The sequence below is a fragment of the Tamandua tetradactyla genome, chromosome 3 (assembly GCF_023851605.1).
Source record: "Tamandua tetradactyla isolate mTamTet1 chromosome 3, mTamTet1.pri, whole genome shotgun sequence".
In the NCBI taxonomy this organism is placed as follows: Eukaryota; Metazoa; Chordata; class Mammalia; order Pilosa; family Myrmecophagidae; genus Tamandua; species Tamandua tetradactyla.
The window spans coordinates 6,626,149-6,650,448 of record NC_135329.1 but is presented as its reverse complement, the minus strand read 5'-3'; the positions used below and the strand labels follow the sequence as shown (position 1 = coordinate 6,650,448).

The 24,300-nt window shown below is 57.7% G+C and overlaps 1 protein-coding gene and 1 long non-coding RNA gene across 2 annotated transcripts in view; one reads left to right on the top strand and one right to left on the bottom strand.

Moving 5' to 3' along the window:
* KLHL29 (kelch like family member 29) overlaps positions 1-24,300 on the bottom strand; it is a 263,233-nt gene that overhangs the window by 146,992 nt on the left and 91,941 nt on the right. The gene's annotated exons all lie outside the window — the stretch shown is intronic.
* LOC143675941 (uncharacterized) lies at positions 21,225-24,243 on the top strand. The gene is made up of 3 exons (XR_013171708.1): positions 21,225-21,316; positions 21,647-21,764; positions 21,909-24,243. It is a non-coding gene; the product is annotated as an uncharacterized LOC143675941 (long non-coding RNA).

Sequence of the window (24,300 nt, the reverse complement as noted above, 5' to 3'; positions counted from 1 at the left end):
GCCACTGAAACTTTGTCTCATTTCTTTCTTCCCCCTTTTGGTAAAGAGGCTTTCTCAGTCCCACGATGCTGGGTCCTGGCTCAAGCTGGGAGTCCTGTCCCACGTTGCCAGGGAGATTTACACCTGTGCCGTCTCCTAAATATTTGAGGATAAATAGTACACATCATGCTCCTTGAACACTAAGTACTGCCATGTATATACTTTCCTAAGAACAAGGATATTCACTTATGTAACCATCTCAAGGGCAGTATCAAGTTCCAGAAATGTAACATGGATATAAAGCTTACAGTCTCTAGTCCAGTTTTTCCATATGTTCCAACAATGTCTTTTTGGGTATTTTCTCCTCCACTATAAGATTCAGTCTAGGGTCATGGATTGCCTTTAGTTATTATTGTGTCTAATTCTCTCCCCTTTAAAACTTTTGTAAATTATGGACGCATACGTGCATAACATCCACTATTCCATTGCGACCACTGCCAAGCACGCAGTCTACTCACAACACCATGCTACCCTCACCAGCAGCTGTTACCAGCACTTTCCCAGCACCCCAAGATGAGACCACAAACCCACGAAGCATTAACTCCCTCCTTCCCACCTCGGTAACCTGCCTTCTCTACTGTCTGACTCCATGAACTTGCATATCTTATTTCATATCAGTAGGATCAAATGCTCTGTGTCCCTATGGGTCTGGCTGACTTCCCTTGGCCTGGTGTCTCCCAGACTCACCCATGTGGCAGTGTGTGACCAGTGCCCTCCTGCTGCTACGGGTGAAGCTCAGAGTGTGACCATGAGTTGCCCAAGGTCACAAAGAGCCTGCCTCGAGCCAAGCACGGGCTGGAAGAATGTTCGCTAGGCCTGGTATCCCAGGAGAATGGGGAAGCCCACCTCCCAGGGCTGAGCCCCCCAGGGCTGAGCGCCTTGTGGCTGGTCCAGGAACAGCTCTCTGAGGACTTGGGCAGGAGACTGTCCCTGCAGGAGTGGTCCCTCCCCTGCCTCCACCCTGGGGAGAGAATGCAGGAAGGACCGAGGCTGGACTCTGGCTCCCTGGGGAACATCTCCTTCCAAATGCCTGAGGAGCCCTGAGGACCGAGCATGCTTTGCAACAAAGGTCAGCTCCAGAAAGCAGGAGACTCAGCAATTCCCCAAATAGCCAAGCCGTGAAAGGGGCCCATCCCCAGTGGAGCATGCACATCATATGGAAACAGAGAACAAGAGGCAGAGAAAGAGAGAGAGAGAGAGGTGGGGTAAGGAAAGGAGGGATGGAGGGAGGGACAGCTGGGTGTGTGAGAGAGAACCAGGGACCACAAGGAGACAGGGCCTCCCAGGTCTCAGCTGTAGCAAAGAGCTCTTCTCCCTCCCGACCTCACCCGCTCGCCTGCCTGCAGGAGTGTCTCTGTGCGTCCAATCTTCCAGCGAGACAGGTCTGTTGGGACTGAAATAACTCCTCTAAATGCCTAGCTGATTTCTGTTCCTTAATAAACACATGCACAGAAAAAGATGTGCTTGAAGAAAGGATGTTGGAAAAATACTAAATTACCGAGGAGGAAATATGATTGCCAGATTCCGAAAGGCTATTTTAAACAAGAGATTAAAGGGATGGAAATGCAAACAAAACACACAGCCGTCGCCAGGCCAGTTGCCTGCCTGAGCCCTTTCAGCGGGTTGATGCAGCTTCCCGAGGCCGCCACTCTGACGACAATGTCGCTGACAACACACGGCCACTCCCAGGAGTGCTAATTACTTCCCAGGATTAATTCTTCAGTTTACTAGACAGTTCCAGCAGCCGCGCCGCCGTGGCCACTGCCAGAAACAAGAGCTTTTGGATGGATGACACACCTACTGTTGTTTTCCGGGTCTGGACTTTGGGCCCAAATCCACAAATCCTCTTGCATAAGAAGGCACCAGCCCTGCCGCTGTCCACGAGGAGCTCCAATTATGTGGACTTCTGGCTTGGATTTTTTTTCTTTTTAAAAACATGCTCTCAATTGTGAGTAAGAGCGATGAACACACTGTGTATGAGCCTGGGAATCAGGGAAAGCGGCAGCCTCAGACACCCAGAATCACCTGCACCGGCGGGTCAGCTCCTCAGTGCCATTGCCCCCCGAAAACAAGGAGGTGGGCACAGCTGCTGCCAGCCTCTCAGGGCCCCCCCGCCAGCCCAGGGGCAGCACTGAGCACCCGGGGGCTGGGAGAGGTGGCAGAGAGGAGTGTGGGCAGACGGTGCCCTCAGCGCTGGGGGGTGGTGCCACGTTTCCAAAACGGGAATGCAGAAGAGGATGTTAAGTCGGGTGAGGAAAGGGGGGGAGCTTGTTTTTGGACATAGGGACTCTGAGGTGTGAGAAGACTTCAGCAGGAAACCTGTTTAGCAGGAAGGGGGGCGCTGGAGACATAAGCTATTGGGGTCACTGGGGTTTAGGGAGTAATTGATCAAACCGTAGAAGGAAAAGTATAGCGAGGTGAGAACTTTGGAGAATGCTACCATTAAGAGGTTGGGACAAGGGATGCGGCGGGAAAGAGATGCACAAAGTGGCCACAGGGGGTAGTAGGACAAGGGTCCTGCAGTGTCATCAACGTCTGCTGGGATGATTGGGGATGTCTAACATTCTGACAGGCAGCCATGTTTTTGCAATCACTGAAATTTGCTCCTTTAAATGTCCAATATTAAACATGAACAGAACATGATAGCTATTTTAGAGACCACATACTCTGCGATTCTGTTTAACAGCATCACCATCAGGATGCAAGGAGCCTTGTGGGACCCCGTGTCCCCCTCCAAGGGACCCCTGGCTGCGGTCCTTCGAGACCACATACTCTGTGCCAAGGCCCAGACAACGGAGTGACGCAGTCCACGAAGCGTCCTTCCCACCACAGGACCGCCCGGGTCTCGTGTTCACTCCCGCAGAGCCACAGGCAAAGGCACGTTGGACTTTTGAGTTGTGCAGTTGCTTCCCCTCAGCACACCTTCCGGCCAAGGTTTGTTGCTGCTGTCATCTTGTCCAAACCCCCTCCTCACCCTCCCCGGGTTGGGAGTTGAATACATTCACTAAGTTCTGGTTTACAGCTGTGTATCGCAGAAAAACATCTTCTTAAATGTCACCCAGCCCTGTGGGTGCAGACCCTGCGGGCAGACCTTCTTGATGGGTGACTTCAGATAAGGCGCGACCCACCTCAGTCAGGATGGTCCCACTACTAAAGGCCTTAAAGGGAAGGTCACCGAGTGAGAAAGACACTGAGGGAGCAGCCAGAAGTCAAGGCAACCGAGAAGCTGGGAGAAGCCGTTACGTGCATTGTCATGTGGTAGAAAAGCAAAGGGTCAAGGCTCCCTGGCAGCCAGCCCCAGATGCCGGGCTCCTGGGAGAAGGCACTGCCTTGATGAAGCCTTAATTTTGGACTTCTCCTAGCCTCAAAACCGTGAGCCAATAAATTCCCATCGGCTAAGCCAACTCCTCGCATGGTGTTTGTTAGCAACGAGGAAACAAAAACACCAGGTGATCAATCTTACAGACAATTTGCATTAAAAGAGAACAATTCTTAATGAAAGCTCAAGGGATGGATGATGAAGAAGGAATGAGTTTGGGGACCCACCCTTGGTGATCGCTACTTTTTTGTCAGCCACTCAGTGGTACCTTCCATTTTATCCTTCATCCAGGCTCAGGATGAGAACAGTTTCCAGACAAGTGAGGGTGGGTGGGAAAACCAGAGGCCCTGGCACTCTGAGTGAAGAACCTCTAACTCTGAGAATCCCGTGGCACTAACGCCCCCCCTCCTCACTGCAGAGGACAGGTTCTCTAGAGTGAGACACGCTGCAGCTCGCACAACCGAGCCACAGAGCCCCCAGAAAGTCCCTCCCAACCCAAAGACCAACCCTCATGCTTTCTCCCCTCGAGTCCCGGGCTGCGGAGTGCCCATTTCAGTCACACCCCGGCCTCCTGCATGCCCGGGGGAGTCTGGGGCAGAGGCATGTCACTGACAAGAGATGATAGAGAACCTCCTTGTCTGGGCATCAAGGCCACAAGCTTTCGGGCTTCTCGGTAAATGTGGGACAGAACAGGACGACAGCCAGGCGGATACAAGGAAGAGTTAAGGATTCCATCTTTGGCAGCAGGACCCCCAGCCCCCTCCCCTTCTGGCATCTTTGTTTCTCAAAGTGGTTCAAGGACCAGCTGCAGCAACATCCCATGGGAGCGTGTCGGAAGTGCAAACTCTCAGGCCCCACCCCTGCCTCCTGAGTCAGCACCTGCACCTCGCAGACCCTCAAGGGGATGGGACGCACGCTAGGGTCTGGGAGGTGCTGCTGGGCACAGTCCATCGCTCTGCGGTGCGGCCAAAAGACACCCGTGCTGGAGTTGGGAGAAGACGGAGCTCCGCCTCTGGTTCTGGCCGCTGACATGTGGTGTGAACTTGGACCAGTCCTTTCCCCTTTCTGGCCTCTGCGGGTTCAGCTCCGTGGTCTCTATGATCCGCTCACAGGCCCCCTGAGCATGGTCTGTAGGGGCACTCAGCACTGGAGAGAGCCTTTCCTTTACAGGCCAGAGCCTCCTTTGTCCCCACAGCTAAATCATTATGGATTTTTGGCAGTGATGCCAGCTCTCCTGAAGGCCGGTGTGCAAATCCTGACATCCTCTAGACGTATTCCAAAAGCCCAGAGAAATTCAGCATAATCAAACCAAGGATCCATCGAGCTTCGGAAGAACCCAGCCCTTCCATCCTAAGACCTGCCTCCCAGCTTCTCCCTCAACAGGCAGCTTCTTGGAGGTAGCCAAGCTCCAAATGCCCAGAATCTCAGCAAAGAGCTGATGGACCATCCCTTCCCAAACACCCAGATGGGGCCTCCTGCTTCCGTTAGTCCTGGAGTTCTGTGCTCTAAATCCTGCCAACAGCTGAATCCTGGTATATTTTATAGTTAAAATAACTCTGCTTTCAAAACACTAATGCAGCTGACATAATATTGGGCATGAGGTGGTTAAACAAGATGATTCTTCCTGATCTCCTGAGGGATGTGTACGTGTGTGCAATCGTGTTAAACAGAAAGTGCCATGGAGTCCATGTTATCTATCTATTGTAGGAATCTACAGCTTAAACCCCACTGAGAAGTCACTTCTCCTTTCTAAAGGGCCTCAGATGTCCTCCCCTTCACACTACCCGGATGCAGGCAGTAATGGAGGGAAGATGACTCCACCCTCATCCCCAGTCCATAAAGTGTTCAGGGTTTCCCACGGAGGGCAAGGAGTCCAGGGAGGAGTTTCCCACGGGGGGCAAGGGCAGCTCAGGCTGCAGTCACGTGTTGAGGGTGGCTGGCGGTGGCACCCAGCAATGCACCGAGAGGGGACTACACATGCAGATGCAGCCCAGCCACCAGAGGTGAGAACGGGATCTCCAGAGGTGGGGCGAGAGCCGTGCACACACTTTGAAGCTCCTCAGAGAAGAGCAACGTGGCTAATGGAGGGGACACCCGTTGGGTCCTTGCCGGACCTGGGGGAGCGGGTTGGTGGGGCTGTGCATGTATGTTTTGTTTTTCACTCTTTCAATAGCTAGGAGGAGAAGCTAGATTTAGCCCTAGAACATTACTGCACTTCCTTTACAGTGCTGGGATGTATTTATGTGCACATAATTTCTTTCCAGAGATCAGGATTAAGCATTTTCCACAGAGCTTCTTCCTGTCCTGCTAAAGACCTACAGGTAACAAACCTTTATGGGGAGATATGAGGACTCACCGTTGCAGTTCTCAGGGAAAATGGAAAGGCAGCAGCCTCTTAGGGAGGGTTGCATTCTGTCCTGAGTGTGCCGAGGTTACCTGGGAGTTTGAGGCGATGACGGCCCAACATCATGCCACTCAAAGCACCAGTGAACCCCGGCCCTGAGGAGAGGTGGGCAAGTCTGCCCCTGCCAGCCCTCCGTGGTATGCGTGTCTGGGCAAGGGGGCCGGTGTGGCTCCCCGCTGTGACAAGTGCCTGGCCTCACTCCACTACAGCCTGAGAATCTCTCAGTCCTGACAGCCAGGCTGCCTTCTACTAAGGGTGCCCCATTCCTGCGGCTGGATGCCCCTCGGGTCTCAAGGACGCTCACCCCAATTACTATGCTGCGAGTTTTCTGAGCTATAAAGTAAAATTTGCCCCTTGGTTGTCTGGTTGAGGTTGCATGATGCTGGAGGAGGTCAATGCAAAAAAATGATGCAAAACCAGCAGTGCAACTGTGGGCACCCACGTTTGTCTTGATGAGAGGACCCAGCCTTCAGGACGAGCATCTGTCCCTCTGCAAGGGCCTGTACTCCGATTTAAGAAAAAGAGCATGTGGTCAGAGAGGGCCTCTGTCTCCTACACCTTTTTTTTCAGACTAGAAAGCAAATCCTCAGGCCAGCAGCGCCTCTGAAGTATGAGATGTTGAGACCGAAGGGGGCCAGAGGCAGACTCAGGCCTTGGATTTTACTCTAATTTTAACTCTTTCCTCCCTAGAAAGAGGTAGACTCCACCTCTGAGAAGCTCATGCCCAAGAAGGCATATCCGAGTGAGGCTGCGAAGCTGGAAGCTCACATCAGAGGCAGGTCAGGGTGGGGTCTCCCTCATGTACAAGCTTGGGAAGGGGACAGGAGGCCCCGTGCACCGAGGCCCCGCTCATGACTGAAAGGATGACAATTTCACACGCGCAGAGGCTGTGCAATCCTGTGACATGCTGCCTTGAGCCACCACAGTGGGGACAGGCTGTCCTCCTGGCTCCTCGGGTGAGGCTGCATTTTTAAAATTAACTAATTCATGGAGGTATAATTTCCATATAGTAAATGCTCAGCTCTTAAGTGTGAACTCGGACAAGTTGGGACAGACGTACACATCTAGGCAACCACTATACCGATCAAAATACAGACGGTTTCCACCAGCCCAGCAAGTTCCTCCATGCCAGACTGTGTTTTAGCAGCTTCTCTGTGAGCCAGTCGATACCACTGCAGTAACCATAGGATTAGGGGACTTAAAAAGCCTGTGGGGGGCTTTAGGCTGCGGAATCCAAGATGCCCTGGGCCCTGAGTCACCACAGAAGGCGCTTTCCTTTTCTATTTAATTCTGCAGCCGACCAGCCATCCCAGGTAGCCTGGCAAGGGAAGTTCTCAACCGCTGCAATCCACATCAGACTGAGGGGGGCCTCAGCTTCCCTCAACAACTCAAGACCCACTCGCTCCATAAGCCTGAGTGCCTACTCCTTGCCGGGCCAGGTGCTGGCCACTGCCACATGGGCTGAGATGGAAGTGGCCTCACCCTGGGCAGAGCTCAGAGCTGCTGGGAGACAGAGGCTGTGTCCATGAACAGAAAGGACGAATGGGTTGGAACACGTGTGAGCGACCGTGATGCTGCTCGGGAACCGACCATTGGGCTAAGAGCAACAAGGAAGGCTTCCTGGAAGACGCAGGATATCCCAGCTCACCCTTTAAAGGATGCATAGGATTTCAACATCAGGTAGGGAAGAAAAGACAGTCCCAGGCTGGGAGGACTCTGCCTGTAACAAAAGCCTCGAGACGCAAGAGAATGACCATTTACTGCCCACTGTCCAGCCCTGTGCCAGGTGCCCCGCACACATGGTGTTGTGGGTAAAAGTAAGAGACGGCGAGCACCTTCCAGGGTGAGGTGAGTTAGGCTCAGGGCCACGAAGTACTGTGCTCTGATCGAGCCCAGGTGGGCAGGTTTGGCGACCCACGAGCTCCTGCCCAGGAAGGGACGCCCTGAAGCTGGAGCACTGCCTGCTGTGCGGAGGCCGAAGTGGAAGCAGGACTAAGCATCCCCCTGAATGGGATGCTAAACCCTGGGGACCTGCAGTCACTGGCGGCTCCCCCCGGTTCTAGTTTCGGTGAAGTGGTGGGAGGGTCAGCACATCCACAGAAAGAGCCCTGCAAACTCTGCCTCATGCACTATACCTCTGCGTTTTTGTGACGCCATAAGAAAATCTCATTTATTTAGATTTATGGAGGTTAATTAGTAAAATTACTTTTTCTATAAAACAGTCTTATTTATACAAGACAGCCCAAACTAGGTTCACAAAGGTTGGGAGAGTACTTGGCTGGTGATTAGCTTTCCCACCGTTTGCAAGCACTTGTAGAGGGTACTGGGACAGGAGGGGTCCCCAAACTATGAGAAACCTCACCTCCTTTTTCCTTTACTGCACCCGGCCCCATTGCCCCACCACACCCACAGCTGCTGGTGAAGGAGCTTTTCCGGGGAGCCTCCAGGACCCCCCAGCTTTACCTGCATGGCCCCAGCCAGGGTCGAGGCTCCCAAGAGGTTGTGCAGAGGCTGCTTCTCCATGCTGGAGCGTTTGCACTGCATCAGCTGCTTCGCTCCGGGGAGCAGGGAGAGGCCAGCTCACTCTCCAACAACAATCCGGGGTGTCATCCCCAAAGTGGGAGAAGAGTCCATGCCCAGGGCTGGGGAGTAGGGGTGGGGACTCCCAGGCCTCTCACGTGAGTCTCCATGACTCTACTGCTTCGGCAGGGGTGGGGGTGGGGGGGGGAGGCGGTGCCCAGAGACATGGGCAGCTCAGATTCAACAGTCCGAGGTAAACCCACGGCCCAGGAACGGTCAGCTCGCCACCGGGCAGCCACACCCGAAAACACAGCTTGCTTTTACACACACACGTACAGACATACCACACTCTACATTCTCCCCTCACCCCACCCTCCCCACGGTCTCTCTGCCGCCTGTGGACCGGCCAGATTTGTACCCAGCCCTCTTCATCCCCAAAAATCTCCAAACCACTTCCGCATGCACAAGGGGCTGCCAACTGCTTCCTAACAGAAAAGTCACTGGAAACCTCTCGGCTGCCCCAAAGACCAGGCCTGGAAGCCCCCTTGCTTGTCACCCTGGGGATACTGGGTTTGCTACCCCCTCACTCCTGCCCCCAGAGAGCAACCCCCAGGGCTTCTCCTGGCTGCAGAGCCCCTTCCCTCTGCATGTGCATGCACAGCTGTGGGCTATCTTTTCTCCTCTCTCTCCAGTTGGTAGCTGGAACCTGGCCACTCACTCCCCTCCTCTGGGAAGGCTCCCAGGTTTGCAGAGGTCTGCAGCCAACAGCTCCCTGCACTCTGCAAAGGGGCGGGGGCGCGGGAGCCACAGCTCCTCCTGCCCGATGCCCACAGGCTTCTCCCTCACCACAGGCCTCTAGTGCTGGCAAGCCCCTCACCCCCACCCCCACCCCCAAACTCAGGCCCAGAGCCAGTCCAGGTAATCCCATCATCTTGTAACTCCCACGAGTCAACCCTGAAAGAGGTGACTGAGCCTCCAAAGAAAGCCACATTCAGATTTTAACGTACGAGTGAGAAAGTCTAACCTGGGGGTCCACACACCGCCAAGGGGCCCTTGCGGGGGGTCTCAGTCTTGGCCCAGTGGCCAGGGGGCACGTAAGTCCCCAAACACACGTCGCCAGCTCCTGCCCCGTCTCTACGCCGCTCGCTGCAAGCGGGGTGCACCGCGAACGAGAGTGTTTGCTCTCCTCGCCAGCGAGCTGTCGCTGTCTGTGCAGTGCAGGGGGAGGCCATTACAGTGAGTTAATAGAGTTTTAAATTTGTTTTGAAATTTTATAATGCAATTCATCAAATTCCATGTCTGAGCGCAGCATTCATGTTCGGACCAGGCAGCACATGTCAAACTGGCCCCAGCCGGCCCCCTCCTCCAGTGAAGACATTTAACTCTTTAGAGTAACTGCCAGACAGATGGAGCGGAAAGAAGGGCAGGAGGGCTTGGCCCTGGCCAGAGGCTTCCGATGCTCCGTGTGCCCGGCCCCGCAGCAGAGGGCCGAGGACGCCCGGCTGAGGCCCCTGACCCAGGGGGCTCCCGGCCACCCAGGAGGCCCCAAGGCCCAGCTCCTCTGGGCACATGTCTAAATGGAACTGGGAGTCGATGAGGAGAGAGTAGCCAGGGCAGAGGCATGGAAAGCAAATGGTGCGGGCTGCTGATCAGCTGTGAGCACATCTCTGCTATTTTTCACCCAGAGGATTTCCTTTAAGGATGTGTTGAGCCCAACTTGGGATCATTATTGTAACTTGGGCTCAGTCGCTGCTGAATTGGAAATAAGTGAGATTTATGAGACCACGGTTTTGAGAAGACGTCTTGGGTATCGGGACTTGGAGCAGATCTTCTCGATCAGTAACTGCAGCCAATCTTGCCTTTTATTAAGCTTTAAGAAGCGACTTCGGTTCTAGGGAAAGTTCTGGAATAGATATTGTGGCCAAAGGAAATCCCGAGTGGCTGCGGTGAGACGGCTCCCTCCTGGAGGCGCTGAGAGCTGGGCCCTCCGCTCAATGCTGCTACAAAGCTCCCCGCGGGGACAAGCCCCGCGCCGAGCACAGCCTGGGGGTGGATGGGAGCAGAGGACACAACCAATAATGAGAGCATCATCGCCACCAGCTGCACCGCCCAATTCCAGCCCTGGCCTGCTTCAAAGACATCCACAAGACCCTGGCATGCCAGCTTTCCATGAATGAGACCCCGGGGCAACCCCCTCCTGGGCAGGAGAAGCCCCCACCCTAGCTGTCTTGGCACAGGTCAGGGAGCGACCGGCAGGGGACAACGGCTCGCAGTCCCCACCTTGTCTCCGCTGGTGACCAGGAGCTGAGAGGCACCTGCAGAGCCCCAGGAAGGTCCCCGGCTCCTCCTCCACCTCCCCAAGCACCCAGGAGTCAAGCTGAGCTTTGCACTTCTTAGAATGAACAGATCGCGAGCAGAATATTAACGCTTCTTCGAAGCCGCACACCCGGTAAATGCCCTGCAGTATTTTCCACTGCATGTGACCTGCCCGATGGTGTGCAGCCTGGTTGCCGTGAGCTCCAGGCCTCCTGCCTGTCCTTTCGCACAAGGAGAGGGGCTGGGCTGGGGCAGCGCAGGGCTTCTGCGGCCTCCCCGCTCCTGGGCAGACTCAGGTGCAGATGCTGGGAACCGGGCACAGGTGGGCCGAGGATGGGCTGCCGTGCAGGGCGGAGCAAGCGTCCTGGGGCAACGGGAGATTTTTTTTTGCACTCAAGGGCTTGCCGGCTTCCAACTTGTACTTACCACATTGAAAAATTTGCCACACGATTGAAGAACTATTTTCCAAAACAAGATGTTAGCATTCATCGGGGGGCGTGGGCTGTGCAGTGTGCACGATTCGGTTTTGTTAAGCACCATATGGCCGCTGGTAGGAAAACGCTAACACGCTTCAACAGTACAGCTGGGGCAGGGCTCCCGTATTCACCATGCAGATGGCTCTAATTGACATCTCTCCTAAAACAGGTCTCCAGCATTTCTGCAGGATCATTAGAGTAATCAGCTATTAAACAGCATCGCCACTTTGAGAGAGGGGGTCTCGTCCACTGCGATGGGACTGTCCCAGCAGAGGGCACGCCCTGGAAGGATGTGCATTTCCTCCTCCAAGGGCGAGGCCAGAAAAGGACAAAGACCTCCCTAGTCCCAGAGCAGATCCCCAGTCCCCAGACCCTGGAGAGAACTCTGGTTCTAGAGCGGGTCCCCTTCTTTAGTGGGTGACTTCACACAAGGCCCTCAACCGCTCAGCCTCAGTGTGTCCATCTCTAATTGGGGGCAAGAGCCTGCCTTGCCTGCTCTGCAGGGTTGTGGTTATGACACAGAAAGAGCCCGAAGGACGACGAGCTATGGCTGCAATGGTCTGGGGAGCTACGCTGGAGGCCCGGCGTGACCCAGGCACACCCTGGGGTTGGCCGCCTGACACGCGGTCCCTGATACCGTGTTCTGCCCCCAGCGAGTGAGCTGTGGCCATACTGTGGACAGTCCGCGAGTGCTGGCCACCCAGGTGTCTCCAGAGGCCGTCGTGCAGGGCCAGAGGACAGCTCCCAGGATGGAAGGCTCGGCCCAGTCTCCGGGAGCCCCAGGCAGGCGGGCTGGGGCTGGTCCAAGCTAGGCCTGAGGTTCTAGAGAAGGCCTCACGCTCAGTCCCTGGACAGGCCCAGGGTCACCTGGCTCTCAGGGCACTCACCCCACCCAAAGACTGGGTCTACACTGACCCTTGCTGGGGGTGCAGCAGGGGTGCAGGAGGAGAAGGAGAAGGGCTGAGACCACTGCTCCATGCAGATGAAATGAAACATAAAGGGCCCAGTGATCCCCATGCCGTGGGCTGCAGAGCAGGGGATGCAATACCCACGCAAGACTTTAAAACAGAGCTCGCCAGCCAATGGTCTGTGCTTGGGCCCCAGATTTGATTTTGGGGTCTCCTATCTAACTGCAAAGAGAGACAAGAGCCAGCCAGAGGTAGACAGGGATGATCCCCGCAGAATCCCTGGGGAGCCTCTGGCCACCCCAAGGGCCCAGGGGGCCGTGCGACCCCAGCTGACCTGCAGACCCGGCTGTCCCGGACCTCTCCTGGCCTCACAGGCCATGCACCTCGGGCGGGGTGGCTGCGAGTGCACAGGCATCCACGCTGCGTTTGTAGGCCAAGGTGGCCGAGGATGTGTGCGCTCCTAGGATTTCTTTGAAAAAGTAAATACATGTATCCAAAGGGTAATATGGATTTAGGAAAGAGCCTTCACTTTGAGCTCATTCCCCACTGATCGAGGGTTAATAGTGTGACATTATTAGTTTAATTTCACCATCTAATCAGTTTCCTGCTTTATTGATTGTAGGACTTGGAGCAATTGTGATTCCGTGAGGCTGAAAACTAAAACTCCTGGCGAGGTGAGTCCGACCTGGGGCCACTCGAGGAAGCGGCTGGCTGGGTCATTTACAGGCACCCACCCCCCCGAGGGACCAAGCGCCCACCCCAGGACATCTCCTGTCCCGTCCCCTCCTCCGGCCGTGAGCCACGCCGTGGGCACAGCACGTCCACACTGCACGGGGACGGAACGGGGCCAGCCTTGGAGACAGCTCCCTGTCCAGCGACACGCGGTCCCGGATCCAGCCCAGTGCCATTCCAAGCCCCGGAGGCCCAGCCCCGCCTGCCAGCAGGCGCCCATCTGTGCGGCGGCTTTTTTTTTTGGTCACTTTTTCAAATCAGAATAGAAACAATTTTAGTCTATAATTATCACTTCTTTTCTCAACAGACAAATGTTTCCTTTTAAATTGGAGGGCGGAAAAAGCAAAGAAAAACATTGTAAACCAAAAGAAAGACTAAAATTAATTTCCTCTTTACTGAAAAATAAAAGACAACATCTCTAAAGAAGCCAGGTTTTTCTTTTCCCAAAAGAGCAGCCAGTGCACCCACCGCCACCTATATGGGCCTCGGTGAGCAGCAGATCCCGCAGAAGCGGGATGGGTTCTCAGATCCGGGTCAGGGCCAGGTAGCAGCCGAGGCTCCGGGGGTAAGGCCTGGGGTCTGCCATTTGCTCCTACGGGGGCCTTGGTTTGCAAACTTGTCACTCGGACCGTCAGTCTCCTCATCTCACAAACACGAGCACTGCTCATCGCACAAGCGCGTCCTGAGGATTCTGTGGGAGAAAAGCTCTGAGATGCTAAAGCTGCCCTGCAGCTCCTGCCCGCCGGGAAGGCCAGCCCACCTGTCCTAATGCTCCTGCTGCCCCCAGCAGAGGCACGGGCACTGCGGACACACGCCCCCTACTCTACGTGCCCCCCGAGGGCCAGGCATGGAATGGACTAGCCAGACGGAGCTCCCGCCCTCAGGCCCACCTGCTAGGGGTGGGGTGGTAGTCCAAACCATGCCGTGGAGGGGGGTGTGCGGAGGGGATCCCAGAGAGGAAGGAGCACGCGCCAGCCTTGGGGCAGGAAGGGCAGTGAAGAGTGAGACCTCATGGGAGAGGTCTTGCCACACATGTGAAGGCCTTGGATTTGGAACAGGCCACTCTCCTGGAGGGCCACCCCATGGCTGAGCCTGCTCCACTCTCCTGGCAGGGGCCGCCCAGTGACACCCCCACCTTCCTGCCTCCCCTGCAGGGAAGGGGCCTGGCACCTGCCAGCAGGCATGTGACCCTAGTCCGGCGCAGTCACTGTGCATCCGACTCTGCTCCCCCTCAGCACAGAACCCTCGGGGGCTCCCCATTACCCAGGCCCGGGTGGGTAAATGCTTAACAGCAGGCAGGAGTTGGGGCGAGGCTGGAACAAAACCCAGGCCAAACCAACCAGACCCTGATTTATAGAGTTTGCCAACCTCTGCAGTAAAAACCCTCCCCCTGAGGCCATGCGAGCTCCCAGCGTGAAGGTGGGCAGGGAAGAAGGGGCCAGAGGCTGTGGGAGCTGGTGTGGGGCAGCTGCACACTGCACCCCCAGGGCTGGGAAGGCTGGGGGTAGGGCATGGGCCACGAAGATGCTGCCCCCCAAATTGTGGCTGCTGCTTCTCCATGCCCAGGAGGACCTGGGCTGCCACCGGGGCAGTGGGCAGAGCAGGCCGTTGCACCACCCCTCTCACCTGTGCCCATCGGACCCCAGGGGACTCTCACACTCGTTCCGGCTGCACACCCCACCCTGGCAGTCACCTTCAAGCCACTGGCCCCTGGTGCTCTCTCCAGGCTCTGCCCCTGCTGTCCCTACTACGGGGTCCTGTGCACTGGCCTCAGCGGCCCCCACGCTTTTCCCGGTCATTCCCAGGAGCTTTCCCATCCCAGGCCATTGCTTACGCGGTCCCTCCACCTGCAGCACCTGCCCTTCCACACACCCTGGTAAGCCCCCACCCATCCTTCGAGCTGCCTCGGAGCCCCTTTGCTCCCCGCGGCTGCGGTAATGAGCTCCTGCCCGGGTGCACATGGGCGCTCTGCATCCCTTCCGGGTAGAACAAAGACTCTGGAACCTTCTGCTCAATCAATCAACACTCGCATGATGGACTTCAACTCACGGTTCTTCCTGGGCCGACTTTCCCTACTGACCTGTGAGAACTCCCTCTCCAGGACGCAGCAGAAGAGGGTGAGCATTTGTGCCCAAACTCCGTGCTCAGGAGCTCAGGATCCCGCGGGCCCGAGGGTCTCAGAGATGCCACTTGGCCTGGCCAGAGAGGGCACAGGTGAGAAATATGGAGGGGCTCCATGCAGAGGAGCACCGAGGCCGCCCCGGCGCCACTGGCTGCACAGGCGGGTGTGCCGAGACACCGGATCTCGGTCCTGAGCCCAAGCAGGTGGAAAAAGGCGGCCGAGTGGCCCGCACACCTGATAGCTTTCTAAAAATAGCTGGTGGGCCCTGGCGGTGTACGTCTGGGCTGGGGCAGGGGCCGGGGCCGGGGCCGGAGCCTACGGCTGCTGGAGCACTAGGTTTCAGGGCCGAGGCAGCGGCTGTGCATCTTACCCTTTGTAGGCAGGGCTGAAGCCGAGCCACAGCAAGCTGCAGGGGCTGAGGCTGTGGGCGACAGGCCTGGCCCCCAGGCACCATCCTCCACGCGGCTCTGCCTGGCCCGAAGGAACTGTTCCTTGTCTGCTGGTCAAGTGGGGGCAGGGAGGGAGTCAGGGCACGAGCGGATGCCAGCAGGCTCCCGGGCACCATTTCTTCTTGGTGACACAGACATTCCCTTCAGCCCAAGGCACTGACAACACTGAACAGAAATGTCCTGCTCCGAGGCCACGTGGGGAAGGAGGAAGCAAGAAAAGAAGAGAAGAATTCTTTGGGCCAACCCCCAGAAGCCTTCTCTGCCCCCTGGGCCCACAGGTTCCGGGACAAGCAGTGGGCAGCAGGACAAAGGAGGGCTTTCTCCCAGGGCCAGGCCGGCTTACCAAGGAGCTCGGGACCCGCGTCTCCTCCTCCTCCTTACATGTCTAGACAGAAATACTTAGTCCCCAACACCTAAATCATGCGTTTGCCCCCCCCACCCCACTCCTCTCCCCAGAGCCGGCACCTGGGCTGCTCAGCTGTCCCAGGGAAATCTTTTAACAACAGGTCACACTCACAGAAAGGGACTCTGCACTGCTGCATGACAGGCCACCAGCGAGCCTCAGAGATCACTAAGTCATTAGCTGAATACCAAAGTCTGAGAGAGTTTGAGGAGGAAATGGCGAGGAGCAAAATTACTTTCAAATGCACACCCCCTTCCCACTTGGAAATCTTCCAATTTTCTTTTGCGGAGAGGTCAGGAGAAGGGGGGGCTTTTGTCCCCCTCAAACACTTCTGTACCACGTGTGCTGCTGAAACTTGGACTTGTAAACCCGGTTTCCTTGTTGGAGTCTTGGGAGGAGCCCATGGCATGGCTTATCCTGAAAAACCTGGCGGGGCCAAGAGAAGGAGCAGAGAGGACTGGACAGTCCCCACGCCGCCCTGTCCCGCCGGGCCGCCCCGACCCCCCTCCGAGGCGCGCGCCTCTTCCTGCTCGTCCCGCACCGGGGTCGTGTTGCAGAAACGTGGGGCCTGGTTCCCGGGGTCCAGTGGCGCGGCCACCCTGGCACGGGGAGCCACCCACCCGCTGGCCGTGCTCGCCCGTCACCGTGACTCGGCAGCTGCGGCTTCCCGGGCTGAGCCGAGGCGGGTGGGGGCTGGGGCGGTGGACAGAGAGGCGGACGCGGGGCTCCGGGCTCGGGTCTGGCCCCCCCACCCCACGTCCAGTGCAGCCTGGTGTCAGCTTTCTCCTCTGAGAAATGGGAACACGGGCGTCTCCTCACCTACCTCGTATAGGTGTCACGGTGAGAAACAGAAATTCTAGATGGGAAAAGAATTTGGAAGAGCGAAACATGCTAATAAAAAATAAATGCATCTCACTACAGAGAGGCTGAAGTCTCCGGGCTCCCGAGATTCCGTGGGGGCAGCCCCTGCTCTGTGAGCTGAGCCCTTGCTTCAAGGTTTCTGCTTCCTCTTTGGTAAAAGGGATGGTAGAATTGAGCCAAATCCGAGGAGTAACAAACAGCCAGTCACCGTGTGGGAGAGGAGCTTGTTGAAAGAGTCTCTGCCGGGGACAAGTCGCCGGGCAGGCTTTTTGGCTACAAACCATTGCTTTCCTCTGCTCCTTGTCTCTTGCCAAGAAGATTAACTTGGCTGGACCCTGACACTTCACAGTCCCCCCACACAGTGTAACTGGTACACAGTAGGTATTTTATCCATGTTTGCTGACTCCAGGAGCTGCTGTAAGCTGCTGTAAGTGTGAAGGGGGAGAAGGCCTGCCCAGGCAGATTGGAGGGTCCTGCAGAGAGCGAGGGCAAGGGACGACAAACCCAACCAGATGTGACATCCATGAGCAGCAGGAACCACAGATGAGTCCTGCCAACCTCAGCTGAAAGGGGTTTTGGGGGGTGGGGGGCTGCGGTGGGAGGTGAGAATTAACATGCTTACTGTATTATGTTGCAGTGGTGATAAGACAAAAATTTTAGGGTTTTTCTTAATGAGATGCCTGCATTCAGTGGTTTTTCTTATCAGCACTGGCAAGTACCATAGTGAAGCACTCATGTCCTTTTCCTTAGAATGAAGAATCATGAGAGAGATTGGAAAATTCACTCAGGAAAATACCTGTGTCCCCTCTTCATGCTCCCCACAGAAGGCAGGGCCTCTGGCCTCGGCCCACCCCAAACCGCCTGTGCTGTCACCGCCGGGTAACCGGGCAGCAAGCTGAGTTTGGAGTTTCTGGAACAAAATGCACGTTGGGACTTGTAAAGGAACCAGTGGAAGGTAGGATGCCAGGCTGTTTGGAAGGTCTGTTTCCTCTCTCTCCTGCCCCTCCAATGCCCATGACCTGTCCCCATGGGCAGGGGCACAGGCCCAGCACGTGGCTCTGCAGGGACAGGCCCTTCTAGGGGGACTCAGGGCCTGCGTTACGTCTTCCCCTCGGCCCATCACGTAGATGGTGTTTGTCGCTGCTGTAGAATGGAGCTGGCTGTGGGTGACCTCTGGGGTAGGAGACAGGGGACTGGAGGGGAGGGGTGGGCTGCACGGCCATTTTACGGGTATGCAGCCTGGCCGGCCCCTGCAGATGGGTGACTTCACACCACCTAGAGAGTCAAGGACAAATTCCGGGGTGCTGGTCTCAGGGCTGGTGTGGGAGAAGACGACGCCCCCTCCACAGGGGTCCTTCTCTTCCTCAGCCCACACTCCAGGCCCCCGGGTCTCTTCGGGGCTCCCCAGTCCACGAGGTGGGAAGATAATCAGAAAGACCTGCCTCAGCTGCCCACCCTGCTTGGAAGACTCTCTCGCCTTGCAAAGAACAGTTTTTTTCCCTGACCAGATACCACAAAGGCAAAAGGCCAAAGGTTTCCAGTCTGCCTGGAAATAAGGAACAACCACCTTTCCTTTATCTCCAACACGACCCAAATCCAAGACGCCATCAAACAGGGTCATACAACGAGACACAGGATGGCTTCTCGGGTCAGAAGCTTGGCTGGCAGGGACGCTCCAGGATCCTCGTTTGCAATCTCCCAGTGCTTCCTTTGCACCACAGTTCCCACCCGCAGGTCCAGGAGGGGAGACAGGGGGCAGGAGACTTAGGCAAGAGGGACGGCCACAGTGAGCTTGGTGGGTGCAACCTGGGGACATGCTTTAGGATGATGAAAAGCAGGGGCATGGTCTCAGAAAGCGCGGCACTGTAGTCCCTTAGTTCCGGGGCAAAAGCCCTGACTGTCTCTATTGGTCCTCGTAAGCGCCACCTCCAGCCCTCGTCCTGCCTGCACGTAACGCGCCACTGCTCATGCCACAGTGCCCAGGAGGCTGCAGGATGCTTCAGGGCATGGGTTCTGGGGTCCCACCGAGGCTGTGCCCTGGCTCCGCCTGTGCCATCTGTAGGCCCTCGGGCCTTTGCCTTTAACCCTTGCAGCCTCTGTCTCCTCCCCAGAAACGGGAAGACAAGCAGCCCCCACTCTCAGCTCTGGGGAGATGCTGCCTGACAGTGCTGAGTGGACAGCGTGTGGGTCACGCGGGGAATGCCGTATGCCCGCGGACTCAGACCGGGAGCGGGCAGCGGGACCCCACCAGGCTCTCCCCACCAAGGCCGAAACGGGGAGATCAGGGCTTTAAAAGGGTGGAAGTGACAGAGCGGAAACCCGAGGGAGCGAGGTGGGGCAGTGCGGGCGAGCCCCTGCTGTATAACGCGCTCGACGTAGTCTACTCACCTCCACCCTCCCAATGCGGCCGCAGCACCTATAAAACCCCAGCGTGCAGGTGAGGGACGGTGCCCGCACAGCCGCGCCGACCCTTTTCCGAGGGTGCCCGGCTCCCGAGTGGACTCAGTCCCCTCACCGCATGGGGAGGAAGTGAGGGAGCAGGCCGGCACAGAAAGGCCACGGGGAGACCCTGCAGTGAGGAGGTGGGAGGGGGCGGCTGCCGGTCCCGATGCCAGTGGACGGGCCAACGGGTCGGGCACAGCAGTGGTTTCTCTTGTGCAGTCAGGCCATTTGGGTGGGCGCCCCGGCCGAGGGGGAAGGAAGTTACTAGGAGGGGTGTAGGAGCCCCTCCCCTCCCCGGGCAGGAGGGCCCAGCCAGGAGCCCAGAGGCCTGAGCCTTCGCAAGGGGGCCTTTTGGATGGCAACGGGAGGGTCCCACGGGTCAGCCCCTGGCCCTACTGTCCCTACCCACATCCCCACAAGCTCCTTGTTGGGGGAGAGGAACACAGGAGCAATCCTGGGAAGCGCCCCTAAGTCCAATCATCTGGGCATGTGTGCAGCGGGGTGGGGGTGGGGGTGGGGGAGACAGAGAAAACCATGCAGATGAAAATCCCGGGGAGAGAGGGGAGCCTCTGCCACACATGGGCAGTCATCAGAATTTGTATCTGGAGAAAAATGACAACTGCTGAAGCCCCATATGCAGCCTGAACTCTGGTTTATGATAATGTAACATTTTCAGCAGTAATATTCGAGGAGGAAAGAGAGATGAAAATGAACTGAACTTTATTCGGGGATCTCGTTACTATGAGTTGGGTTCCTTTTGCTAAAATACAGAAATATCTTTAACAAGGGTCTGTGTTGTGCTGAGAAGAAATGTCTGAAAAAGTAACCTGAAAGCATGGGGAAACTTAGGCACTAAGATACGGAAGTTTGTTTCCCCATCAAGTTGTTCAGGCGTATAAATAGGCACTGAAAGAAAGCCTTGTGTGATCACTGACAAGCACATTCCTAATGGGCTCTGCCGGCCCTGTGGCCTCGGGACCCAGGAAGCAGGATCAGGGCAGTGGCCTGGCCTGGGACCCCAGCAAGGGGTGGGTAATCCCAGAGAGACCACTCCTTGGACTCCACCCGAGCAAACAAGGAGGGCTCTGTGCTCTCTCCCCCGCACCCCCCCACAGCTCCTGCCTCACAGGAGATGGAACACAGAGACCCCTTCAAGCTCCTCTCCCTCCAGCTGCCCCCTCACTGCACAGGTTAGGGAACTGAAGTCCTGGGAATCACAGCCACCTGTCCCAGATCCCACGATGCTGCTGAGGCCACAGCTGGTGCAAAGAGCCCGAAGCACACCCCGGGAGCCCACGTCCAGGGGGCGTTGGGAATGCCTTGGCTGCAGGCAGACCTTTACCCCGGGCTGGCCACTGACCACCACTGATGAGCTGGGAGGTCCACAGCTGTGTCCCTGGCCTCCCTGGCCCCCTGTGTCCTGCCTGTCCGGGGCTTCTACCTTGCTCTCCGACACGGCCGCGCCAAGCTGGGACCTGTGCCTCCCTTACCTGTCCTCGCTAGGCCAGCGATACTCAGTGGTGACCTATGCTGATACTCTTGGGCTGACGTCCACCAGGGCAGCCACACCCAGTCCCGGGCCCCAGCCACTTGCCACGGGTCAGCCGGGTGCTGCAGCAGCTGTCCAGAGGCCTCCGCACATTGGCCAGCAGGGAGTTACTGGCTACTGCAGAAGGGCTATTCTGGGGGCTGAGCTGGCAGGTGAACATGTCCAGAAGGAGGGGGGCAGGGGGCAGGGACTCAGGGCATCCTGCAGGCTGAGGAGTGGGAGCAGGAGCTGGCTGACGTGTCCCGGCTGGAGGGCTGGGGGTGGACAGCACGGGCCTGGCAGCAAAGAGGGGTGCGGGGCAGGGATGGTCCATCAGGGGCACCGGCCCTGCGTGGTGGCTGCAGATTCTGTGGGGCCTCTGGGCATGGGCTGCTGTCCGGCCTCGGCACAGCCTGCTTGGCCCCAGAGTTGCCATGAGCCTGGTCTTCACGGAGCTCCCGAGTCCCCGAGCCCGGGCAGCTGCTGTCCTGCTGGGCTCGGGGTCACAGACCAGGCTGCGTGCCCTGGCTCGAGGGTGGCCAGGGCAGGGGGTCATTGATATAAAGAAAGCATCTCTCCGAGCATGCAGAGATCAAGCCCCTCGGCTGCTTCCTGATGCCAGAAGTTCGGCTCCACATGCCATCCAGGCTGCACTCTTGGGGATGGTCACTGATTGTGACATGGGCACAGCAGAAGGGAGGGGAACAGCTGTGAGGCAGGTCAGGGGACCGGGAGCCTGGACTCAGGGGGACAGCTCCGTACGGGGCCCAGTGGGGGTCAGAGGTCACCAGCCACAGGTACAGGCCAGAGTGGGCTAAGATGGGGGGCCTGGCATCCCCGTTGGAAAGCACTGGGGTTTGGGCAGAGGAGGCCACCCTGGGATGCAGGAGAATGATAGGCTTCCTGGGGGACGAGGGGTTAAGACATTCGCCTGGGGCCTGGGCAGGATTTTCGGGGCCTGGGAAAGGGCAGACACACAGGCCCCGAGTCAGGAAAGTGGGGTCACGCGGACAGAGGGAATCAAGGGCACCAGAGGCCACGGGAGCACCCCCTAGAGGACGAGGCATGCTCCTGGATCCCGGGGGACCCTAACACGTACCCCTGCCCAACCTTCACTTTCTCCCAAGTCAACTGGGTGAGCCCTGCCTGGCTCTTCTATCTTCGCTTCTAAATGAGAAAAATAAGAATGGGAGCCAGTGGAAGACCCCCCGAGAAGTGCATGTAGCTCCTAAAGGATCAGACGAGGTGAGGAAAGGGTCACGCTCACCTCTCATGCCCTCATTCCAGGTCCCCACCCAGGGGCCAGTGGACAGGGCTGTGCCAGCAATTTTTCATTTTATATTAATTGGGCTCTTTTAAAAATTTCTGTCCAATTGCATACATTCCTAGGTTTAAAGAAGAAAGCAGCCAGCAGATGCCAGACCCCTGGGCTAGAAGACAGTGACTACGAGAGGGGACGGCTGAGCCCCCCACTTCATGTGTGACCCCTGGGCCCGGGAAGCGCCCTTCTGGGCACACGCTCTCCTCTGACCCTCTGCAGCCTCAGCTGCTGCCCGGGGCCGGCTCACCGCTGGCAGGCAGGTCTTTGCAGCCGGGCTCCTGCCCCCCAGCACAGCATCCCCCAGCTCGCGCCGAGTCCACATGGCCTCCCCTTCCCTACTGCCCCACTGTCCACCCTCCTCAGGGCAACTCGGACGGACACCACGGGGCAGGAAGGGACTGGGGGGCGTCTCGCTAGCCAGCCTGACCCCAGACCAGACCTCGAGGGGTTTGGAAGCCATGGTCACGCCCACTATCTCCTCCTCGGCCTCCGCAGCCTCCTGACCGGGCACACTTCGGCCGCTTCCCAGGCCCCTGTGCATGAGCAGCTTGAATTCCAAACAAAGTAGCCAGGGGTCCAGCTGTCTGTCACTCAGAATGCCCGGGGGGCTGGGCTAGGCCACAGAGGCCGACAGTCCTCCTCCAGCCTGCCGAGCCCTGGACAGAGAGCCCGAGCTATGGGTGCTGCCCCAGGAGGGTCTGCAGTGCACGTGGGAAGGGGTGGCGTAGGGAACGGGCTGGCGCCGAGCTGGGCCGGTTTTGCGCGCGTCATACTAAACGCATCTGGAGGCAGCGACACTTGCTGGGGTGGACAAGTGCCATCGCTGGGCTGTGAGCAGAGTGTGGCCTGCCCGGACCTGCCAGCTCCCACCCACCTCCACCCCGCAGGTGCCTGTGGCCCACACGGGAGGGTCTTCAGGAAGCGGAGCCCCAGCTTTTCCCCCACCCCCTCTTCTGCTTGGCCAGGTCGCCGCGCTGCAGGGACACACGGTTGGCACCGAAGCTCATGTCAGGAGCCTCCGGGCAGCCCTCCAATCCCGGGGGGCCTGGGGAACCTGCTGCTCGGCTCAGGGTTTGGGGAACCCTGTTTCAGGGTCACGGCGGTTCATTTATTCCTTTAGTAGAGTACAGCTGACGGCGCATTCGAGGGGGACCCCTTTGCGCTCAGTGAAGGGACCCCCACCACGGAGGGGACCTCGGAGCATCTCGGGCCGTGTCCTGAACCCGAATGAACACTCAAGGCCTCGGGTGACACAGCAGGGGCTGTCCCGCCCTGGAGGAGCTGAGCGTCCCTTGGGGAGCCATCTCTGACCTTGCCGGGAGCCCAGACGCAGCTGTGCCCGTGTGACCCACTGCCTGGAGGAATTGGCCCCGCGGACGCGCTGTGAGTACCAGCGCAGCCCAGCGCAGTCCCCAGGTCACAGCAAGCCCACGGCATGCAGGCGTTGTGCTGGCGCCAGGTGGGCTGGGGGGAGAGCATGGAGGTCCTGCCTTTGTGTAGAGGCTGTGACAGGAGGCTGGGGAAGTGCCTGGAGCCGCGGGAAGTACCGCCCCCAGGAGCAGTCCAGGAAGGCAGCCTGGAGGAGAGGGTGCCTGAGCCAAGCCTCCGAAGGTGAATGGAAGAGGGGAGGGGGATTCCAGCTGAGGGAACAGGCTTACTGATACAGGAAACTGCTGTGTGGGGTGCTCAGGAGCTCGAGGCCTGGGGTGGCTGGAGCACAGCAGGCGTGGATGGAAGGGGGAGAGACGAGGTCCCAGGGGCCAGTGCCAGGTGGCTCACAGCCCTCCTGCTGCGAGCTGGGTGAGGCCCACCTGGGAAGGAGGAGATTCAGGTCACACCTGGCAGAAGACTGGACATCACGTTCACAAATTCACTAGTCACGTGCCCAGACACTGCGCCCCTCTCCGCTGGAGCCCCCCAGCCACGAAGCCACATCCCTGATGTACCAGCAGACGATGGCCACAGCCTCATGTGCCGCGGGCCCTGTGGTCAAGTAGCAGCTTCGCAGGGTTTGCAGGCAGAGGCGCCCCAAATGCCGCCACCCGCTGTCCGGGGACCCAGCCTCCTGCCCGGCTCCAATCCCGGAGGCCACGCCAGGGCTCTGATCTGGGGGCCGCCTCTTGTGTGCCCTCCCCTGCCCAGGTCTCTGAAGGTGCCTGGAGGGTGCCAAGAATGGAAAGAGTGGAAAACCCGATGCACGGCTCCTCGCAAGAAAAACAGGCCTTGCATTTCCTGCTCCTCCGAGGCTCCCCAGCCCCACTCCCGGGCAGTGTAATTTCAGAGGCCTCCCGCCTCACAAACCCTTGCTAGGTGCTGCATAAAGGGATACAATTTCTGGCTGTCCAAATTACAAGAGACCATAATGCACAAAAGCAATAAACACGGGTTCTAACGGCAATCAGATACCACTTATCGTAAACAATGGTTGTGGTGATTTATTGCGTTTGAAGCAGGTTCAGC